The following is a 7,501-nucleotide window of genomic DNA, read 5'->3' as shown; positions in this document are numbered from 1 at the left end:
TCCAGGCCCAGCTGACCTCTGCTCCAGAATCCGCAAGGTCCGCGGCGCCTCCGTTTCAGCGGAGAAAAAGAGCTCCAGGAACGATGAGAACGAATAAAAAGAGAGGTAGAACGGAAGGGAGGAAAAGAAAGGGGGGGGGGGGAAGGGGAAACTGTTCATTTGTTCTCTTGTTTTGTTTTTAATTTGCCTTCCCTCCTTGAGTCCTCTGTGTCTGCAGAAAATTGACAATACTCTCCTTTTACCGGAGAGGTAACTGAGGCATGGAGATAGGTGAGCACACCCCGTCCCCTGCCTGGCCACTGCAAGTCTCTGCAAGAGAAGCCCCTAAAAGCCAGCCCAGCCCTGGACCGTGGCTCAGGTTGGTGGAGGGGCAGGGAGGGAACCCCTTAACTGTCCTGGGCCTATAGTCCCAGGGCTGGAAGTGGCACGTGGGTCCCTGCTGGAGCCCACCAGCTCTGCTTGCCTCTCAGTCTCTCCCTCTTTTCCCCTCCCCACGTGCAAAGACACCACTGAGGACACAGCAAGAATACAGCTGTCCCCAAGCCAGGAAGAGGGTCCTCCACCAGGAACCAAATCTCGGGCATTCTGAACTTGGACTTCCCAGGTTCCAAAAACGTGAGAAGTCACTTTCTGTTGCTTATGCCACCCAGTCTGGTGTTTTGTTATGGCATCAGCAACAGCCTTTTCCTCCTCAACTAACCACAGAATTTTTTTAATTTTTATTTTTTTTAAGTTTATTTATTTTGAGAGAGAAACAACACCATTGGGGGAGGGGCAGAGGGAGAGAGAGAGAGAGAGAGAAAGAGAGAGAGAGAGAGGGAGAGAGAGAGAGAATCCCAAGCAGGCTCAGCACTGTCGGTGCAGAGCCTGATCCGGGGCTCGAACTCAAGAACGGGAGGTCATGACCTGAACCAAAAGCAAGCGTTGGGCGCTTAACCAACTGAGTCCCCCAGGCACCCCAGCCTCTGAGAATCCCACACCTGAGTTTGGTGCAGTTCCCGTCTGCAGTCATTCACTGGGGTATCATCGGTGCCAGGCCTCCCTTTGCGGTGCTGAGCATCCAGAGTAAAAAGTGCCCACCCAGTTCCCGCCCTGGAGGAGGTGCCTCCTCCAAAGGGATGGCAGGCAGGTTGATAAGGTAGGGTGTCAGGTGGTGGGCTGGATAAGCATCCCTGGCTCAGTGAGTGCCCTCCCCTTGGCCCTATCAGAGAAGACGGGTCCGTGGAGAAATTCTTTCTCCCAACTTGCCACGGCTTGAGCCTCCTGCAACCAGAGACATCAGCCCACTATCATGGCCCCATCTCATGGCACTGGCCTAGTGGCCAGACTTGAGCCAGCAGCAGATGAGAAGATCTGGCCTAACTTTTCCACCCAATAAAGACCAATCATCCGTCCAGCCATGTGACAAATAGTTATTGCACATGAGCTCTGTTCTAAGCCCTAGACTAAACAAAACTCATGTTGGTCCTGTCATGCCACCCCCTGTCCCCCAGAGGGTTACAGTCTAATTAGGGGAAGCAGATGTTAAACCAGTAATCACAATGGTATAAAGTCCCGCTGTATCCATAGCAGGGACAGCCATCATGCTGGAGAAGCCAGGAGAGTCTTCTCTGGAAAGTGCTGGTTGACCTGGGGTCTTCTGGAAGACCAGGAATTGAATAGACAAAGGAAAGGACATTCCTGAGAAAGGTTAGCACACGTGCAAAGGCCCTGAGACAGGAGTGTGGTGGGGCTAGGACACGAGAAGCGACGTGGACGGAAGTGACGTGGCCAGAGCCAGAGGGGGCTAAGTGGATGGGTCTCAATTACAGAGCTTCACTTTAAGAGCGACAGCAGCCTGGTAAGGTCTAAAAGCAGGGATGAGAGGGAGACTCCTCCCCCCAAAGTATAACTGTCCACCCATCTGCCCCCCATTCCTTCCCACCATGACTTGGACCTCTACTGTCTCACCAGAAGCAGTGGCCTCCTCCCCTGCCTTATGCCTCCCCTAATATCCGTGACCTCGCTTGTTTTCTGTGCAGCAGCCAGAGTGAGCTTTCAAAAGTATAAATCTGACTGTTGCTAAAAAAAAAAAAAATTATTTCTGACCCTTGCTGAAATGGTAAGACGGACTTTGTTCAGCACTGTCGCGATAGGGACAGGGGCCCCTGCAGTGGGGTTTGCATTCAGGGAGAGAGATGGGGCTCACGTCCGCATACAGGGAGGAGAAGATGTGTAGCCACAGAGCAGGGTCCGGGAGTGCGAGACTACTAGGAGGAAATAGCAGGGGGAAGGGGGGGGGGGGTCTGGCTAAGCTGGCCTGGCAGGATTCTTGCGGAAGACATGGGCGGTCACACATCCCCTGGGAGGAGGCAGGGGATGAGGAATTTGGTCAGACCTAGAGGGCAGGGAATTCTGGCTAAACCAACTTGTCGGGATTCTTGCCAAAACTGGACTCTTACAGGGACAGGGTGGGAAGCTCCAGCTTGTGCCCAGGCGAGCCGAAGGCTCAGAGGAGCCCAACTGAAGTCTGGTCAGGGAGAGAGTCTCTGTCACCAGGTCGTCCTGCCCCTGCTCAAAACCCTTCAGTAACTCCCTGTTGCTCTTTTAACGAAACCCAGACTTATGTGCTGTAGCACTTCAGATTGACTTAACATAAGAAAACTCCAGTAAGGAGCATCACCAAGTTGGAGGCACATGTGTCATGGAAAAGACGGCAGGGGATACGTCTGGGGTGGATACAGCAGGTCTGGAGGCCCTAAGGATTGGGTGTCTCCACATGCTTTAACCCTCAGCAGGTCCCCTCTCTTGGCACCTCGGTTTTCTCATCTGTAAAATGGGGACAATGTCAGCACGTCTCTCGATAAGGTTGCCGTGTTAAAGTGAGAGAGTGCATGAATGCTTAGGCACGTTGTGAGAATTCTTTTTTTAATGTTTGTTTGTTTTTAAATGTTTATTTTGAGAGAGTGATAGCGAATGGGGGAGGGGCGGAGAGAGAGAGAGAGAGAGAGAGAATCCCAAGCACTGTCAGCACAGAGCCCGATGTGAGGCTCAGACTCACAAACCAGGAGATAATCGCCTGAGCCGAAATCAAGATGCTTAACCAACTGAGCTACCCAGGCGTGCCTAAATGTTTGTTTATTTGAGAGAGAGTGAGAGAGTGCACACGAGTCAGGGAGGAGCAGAGAGAGAGGAAAAGAGAGAATCCCAAACAGGCTCCAAGCTGTCAGCGCAGAGCCCAACGTGGAGCTCAGTCTCATGAGCCACGAGGTCATGACCTGAGCCGGAATCAAGAGTCGGACGCTCAACCGACTGAGCCACCCCGGCGCCCCCAGAGAATTATTATGATTATTGTTACTTGCTTTTTAAAACACCACTTGCTTAAATCTAGGTGTCGCCCTTAGCAATGACAACAGTCACCCAGTTCTGCCCCCTACAATGTGCCAGGCACACTGGACACCTTCAGCTCTGAAGACCAGCACAGGTTGACTTCTGAAACCCTCGTCACAACCCAGAAGAACACGCTCTGGGGAAGGGGAAATGAGGCTCAGATCAGCAATGCGACTTACCCAAGATCACGCAGCAATCCCTGGACAGGCCAAGATTTGGACATTGCTGTGTCACACCCCAAGGTGCTCATTCCCTAGGTGACTTAGACTGAAGTCCCCTCCCCAGGATGTGTCGCCCCAGTCTGCGTCCCCGAGAGGGGCCTCCCCGGGCTAGAGCAGGGATGGGAACTTGGGCTGTGGGAACACCAGCTCCTCCCTGCCTCGTGCTCTTTGTCTCTTTTGGGCCACCACTTTCTGAAGAGTCACTTCCCCGTCTTTGGTCTGCCTCCAGCCACTGCCCCTCTGTGCAGCAGCCCCAGGAGGTCTCATAACATGCATTGGATCTCAGCACTCCCTGCCCAAGCTCTGCTCACTCCACTGCGGCCCTAATGGGCCCCCCAGGGCCTTTGCACATGCTGTTCCCTCAGCTGGGAACGGTCTTACCCCACATCTTCCCATGCTGCCTCTTTCTAGTCATTATACCTCAGAAGAGGTGCCCACCTCTGCCCACCCTGAACCAAGTGTGGTACCCGCTAAAATGTGAGCTTCCCAGGGCAGGTACCTTATCTGCGTCCCATGGTTTTTATGTCTGACTTATAGTAGGTGCTCAATAAACACGTTGAAGAAACAGGGGCCATGTGATGGGAGGGAACAAGATGTGTCCAGGATGAAGGGCCTGACAGATAACTCGATTTCCCCTTCTGTAAAATGGCACCAGGAGAGCCTAGAGTGGAGAAGGGGTTGGGTGGGGAGCCCAGGGAAGGGACTGAGCCCCTCAGGCAGCTCTTGAGGCTGAAAGCACGAGGTCCAAGTAGGCTGGCCAAGCCCGCGGGCTGAAGGAGGAAAAGACAGACCCAGGAGCCACCTGGGCGAACACCCCACACACCCGGATACCCAGGCCGCGCACCCCTCCCACCTAGACAAACACAGACACCCAGACATGACAAGTCCCACACACACAGCCCACCTGAGAGGCAGGGACGCACACACACAGAGACGTCCACGTGCAAGCCTGCACCACACACACCCTGTGCCGATGAGCACACCCCCTGACCACATAAGACCCACAGCACAGCTACGCCAGCACCCCCCACCACCCCAACACAAGTCCGCACGGATGGAAGGGTGCGGAACCACAGCTCCCAGGGCTCTTCTCCATCTAGAAAGTCCCCCTCTCCTCCTCCAGGCAGGCCTCAATGGGGGGGGGGGGGGGGGAGGGGAGGGGCTCTGTCCCAGAGTTCTGAGGACAGGGGATGGGTGGCAGCCACCAGGGAAGAAGTAACCATGTCACTCCCTCATCTGGGTCCCCACTGATCAGTGAGAGGACCTTCCTGGGTGCCCAGGGCACAAGAACCACCCCCCTCCTGCCGCTTTCCTTTCCTCGCCCAAGTAGGGAACGGGGCTTGGGGTGCACCCCACCTCACACTCTTCCAGCCCCCAGCTCACCACAGCCTGGGCGGAAGCGGTGGCAGGGAAGTGGCACAGCTGGAAAGTCAGCCCAGAGAGGTTAGGGGGTGCCCCAGTTTGACCCAGCACGTCCCCGCCCAGGGCTGCAGACTCCCCACCACCCAACAGATGGAGTCAGGGGGAGCTCCAGGGAAAGCCCCACCCCACACTTGCACAAGAATGACAGTTAGAACTCATTCCTCCAGATTCCTTTCTTGTCACCTCATCACCTCCGAGCCCTTCTGGGAAGAGAGGCTGGGCAGGAAGCAGACGGGGGGAGTCCCATTGCCTTTTGCCTTTAAGCAGCCCCAGCTGCAAAGCCTTATTGCTCAAGAAGATAGCATAGCCCAGAGAGGGGGAGTGGGATGCCCAGGGTCACACAGTGGGGGAGGACCTCAGTGGAGGCAGGGGTGGGGCTCCCTGGACCCTCAGCTGCCAAAACTCCAGGCTCATATGTTCCTAAGATGGCCTGCCTCCCACCTTGGCTTTTATGACTCTGCTTATTTAATGTATTATTGTCTTGCTTACTAATATTACTAATTGCTAACTCATTGCAAGCTTTCAATATGCCAGGCACAGAGCTAAGGACTTCACACAGATTTCTTTCCTTCATTCATTTTTCCTGCAACAAATCTCAATTAAGCATCTACTGTGTCCCAGGCACTGTGGTAGGCTCTTGGGGAGACACATGTGAACCAAACTGATGAGGTCTGGGCTCTCACAGAGCTGACATTTTAGGAGCAAAACACAATAATCAAGTAAACTAATACACGAACCTGTTAATTCCAGACAGAGGTAACTGTCGTCAAAATCGAACCATGTTGGGGCGCCTGGGTGGCTCAGTCGGTTGAACATCCGACTTCGGCTCAGGTCATGATCTCACGGTTCATGAGCTGGAGCCCCGCGTCGGGGTCTGTGCTGACAGCTCAGAGCCTGGAGCCTGTTTCAGATTCTGTGTCTCCCTCTCTCTGACCCTCCCCCGTTCATGCTCTCTCTCTGTCTCAAAAGTAAATAAACGTTAAAAAACATTTTTTTAAATAAAAACAAAAAATAAAAAGTAACTGATTAAAATAAATAAATAAAAGTTGAACCAGGTGGTTATGGTAGAGGGTGGCTGGGTGCTCTGGCAGGGGTCCACAGCAGCCTTCCATGAGGAACGGCTTGTGAACTGAGAGTTTGATGATGTTGGTGAGCCATGGGGTAGCTCATGGGAAGAGCATTGGGGGGGGCGGGGGGGGCAGGAAGGGCAAGCACAAATGCCCCAGGGCAGGATGGAACAGAACAGAAAGTAGGCATGCACCAAGGATCAGCCAACAAGGTAAAACTATCTCATGAAAGTTCCCGAACTCTCTTGGCAGCAAGGGTTATCATCACACCCACTTTGCAGAGAGGTGCAGATGCCTGCCCGGGGTCACACAGCGGCGAGTGACAGAGCCCACACTTTAACCACTTCCTCCTCTATGGCAGGCCTCGTTTTGGAGATGCAAAGTTTGGAACCAGACAGACAACACCAGTTGTCCGAGAGCCCTGAGTCTAGTGGAGAAGTGATCCCCACAGAGAGGTTCCCGAGGAGCCCAGCCAGGCCTCCGGGCTCCTCTGTGGGACCCTGTGTATCCGTGCCAGAGACTGGGGTCTATGCCAGCTCCACCACAGCCTTCTGTGTGGCCTCGGCTGGCCTCAGGCCCTCTCTCATGCTCGTCTCTCCCTCCAGCCTGGTCTGGACAGGAGCCCGCGGCACCAGAGCAGCCTCGGGGGCACCCCACAAGCCCCAAATCCTGGCCCCGGAGATCCAGAGGGAGGAAGCCAGGCTGACTCGTGCAACCTGGTGCTGCCCCCTGGTGGCGGTGGCCGCACCCCCGGGAGCACTGCCCCTCAGCTGCCTCGCTGATTGACCCTCAAGAGGGCCCCAGCCCGGATCCCGACCCTGCGTGAGGGGCACCGCCAGCCTCAAAATTCCCAGAGAAGGAGGCTGTCCCCAACCCCATCCGGAGATGTGTAACCTCAACTCTATACACAGACTCTGTTTCTTGGGGTGGAATATCCAGAGGATTTTAAGTCACGCGGGGTGGGCTGGGTGACTAGAGCGCACAGCTCGTTCATTCATTCGTTCATTTGTTCATTCATTCGCACATTCAACCTATATTAATTGAGCACCTTCTGCGTGCCGGGTGCTGGGGGATGCAGCAAACATCAAATCTCAGACGCCAATACATACAGGGGTGTGGACAGGCTCCGGGACGTGCCCCTGACCCCGCCCCGGAGCACAGGAGAGGTGACAGTTGGCTGTCACCAAGTGGAGGCAAAGGAGACCAGGCACCTGGGCAGGTGGCCCAGGAACTGGAGGTTTCAAGAATCTCGGGTCACGATCTCACCATTTGTGAGTCTGAGCCCCGCGTCCGGCTCTGTGCTGACAGTTCAGAGCCTGGGACCTGCTTTGGATTCTGTGTCCCCCTCTCGCTCTGCCCGTCCCCCACTTGCGCTCTGTCTCTCTCTCTCTCTCTCTCTCAAAAATAAACATAAAATAAAAT

At 54.6% G+C, this 7,501-nt stretch overlaps 1 long non-coding RNA gene across 1 annotated transcript; it reads left to right on the top strand.

Annotated features, from left to right (window-relative positions):
* Positions 1 to 243: 243 nt before the first annotated feature.
* Positions 244 to 722, top strand: LOC123589046. Its single transcript, XR_006708142.1, has 2 exons — positions 244 to 358; positions 504 to 722. It is a non-coding gene; the product is annotated as an uncharacterized LOC123589046 (long non-coding RNA).
* The last annotated feature ends 6,779 nt before the right edge of the window (positions 723 to 7,501 follow it).

The sequence above is a fragment of the Leopardus geoffroyi genome, chromosome E3 (genome assembly GCF_018350155.1).
Source record: "Leopardus geoffroyi isolate Oge1 chromosome E3, O.geoffroyi_Oge1_pat1.0, whole genome shotgun sequence".
Lineage (NCBI taxonomy): Eukaryota > Metazoa > Chordata > Mammalia > Carnivora > Felidae > Leopardus > Leopardus geoffroyi.
This window is presented reverse-complemented; position numbering and strand designations above follow the sequence as displayed.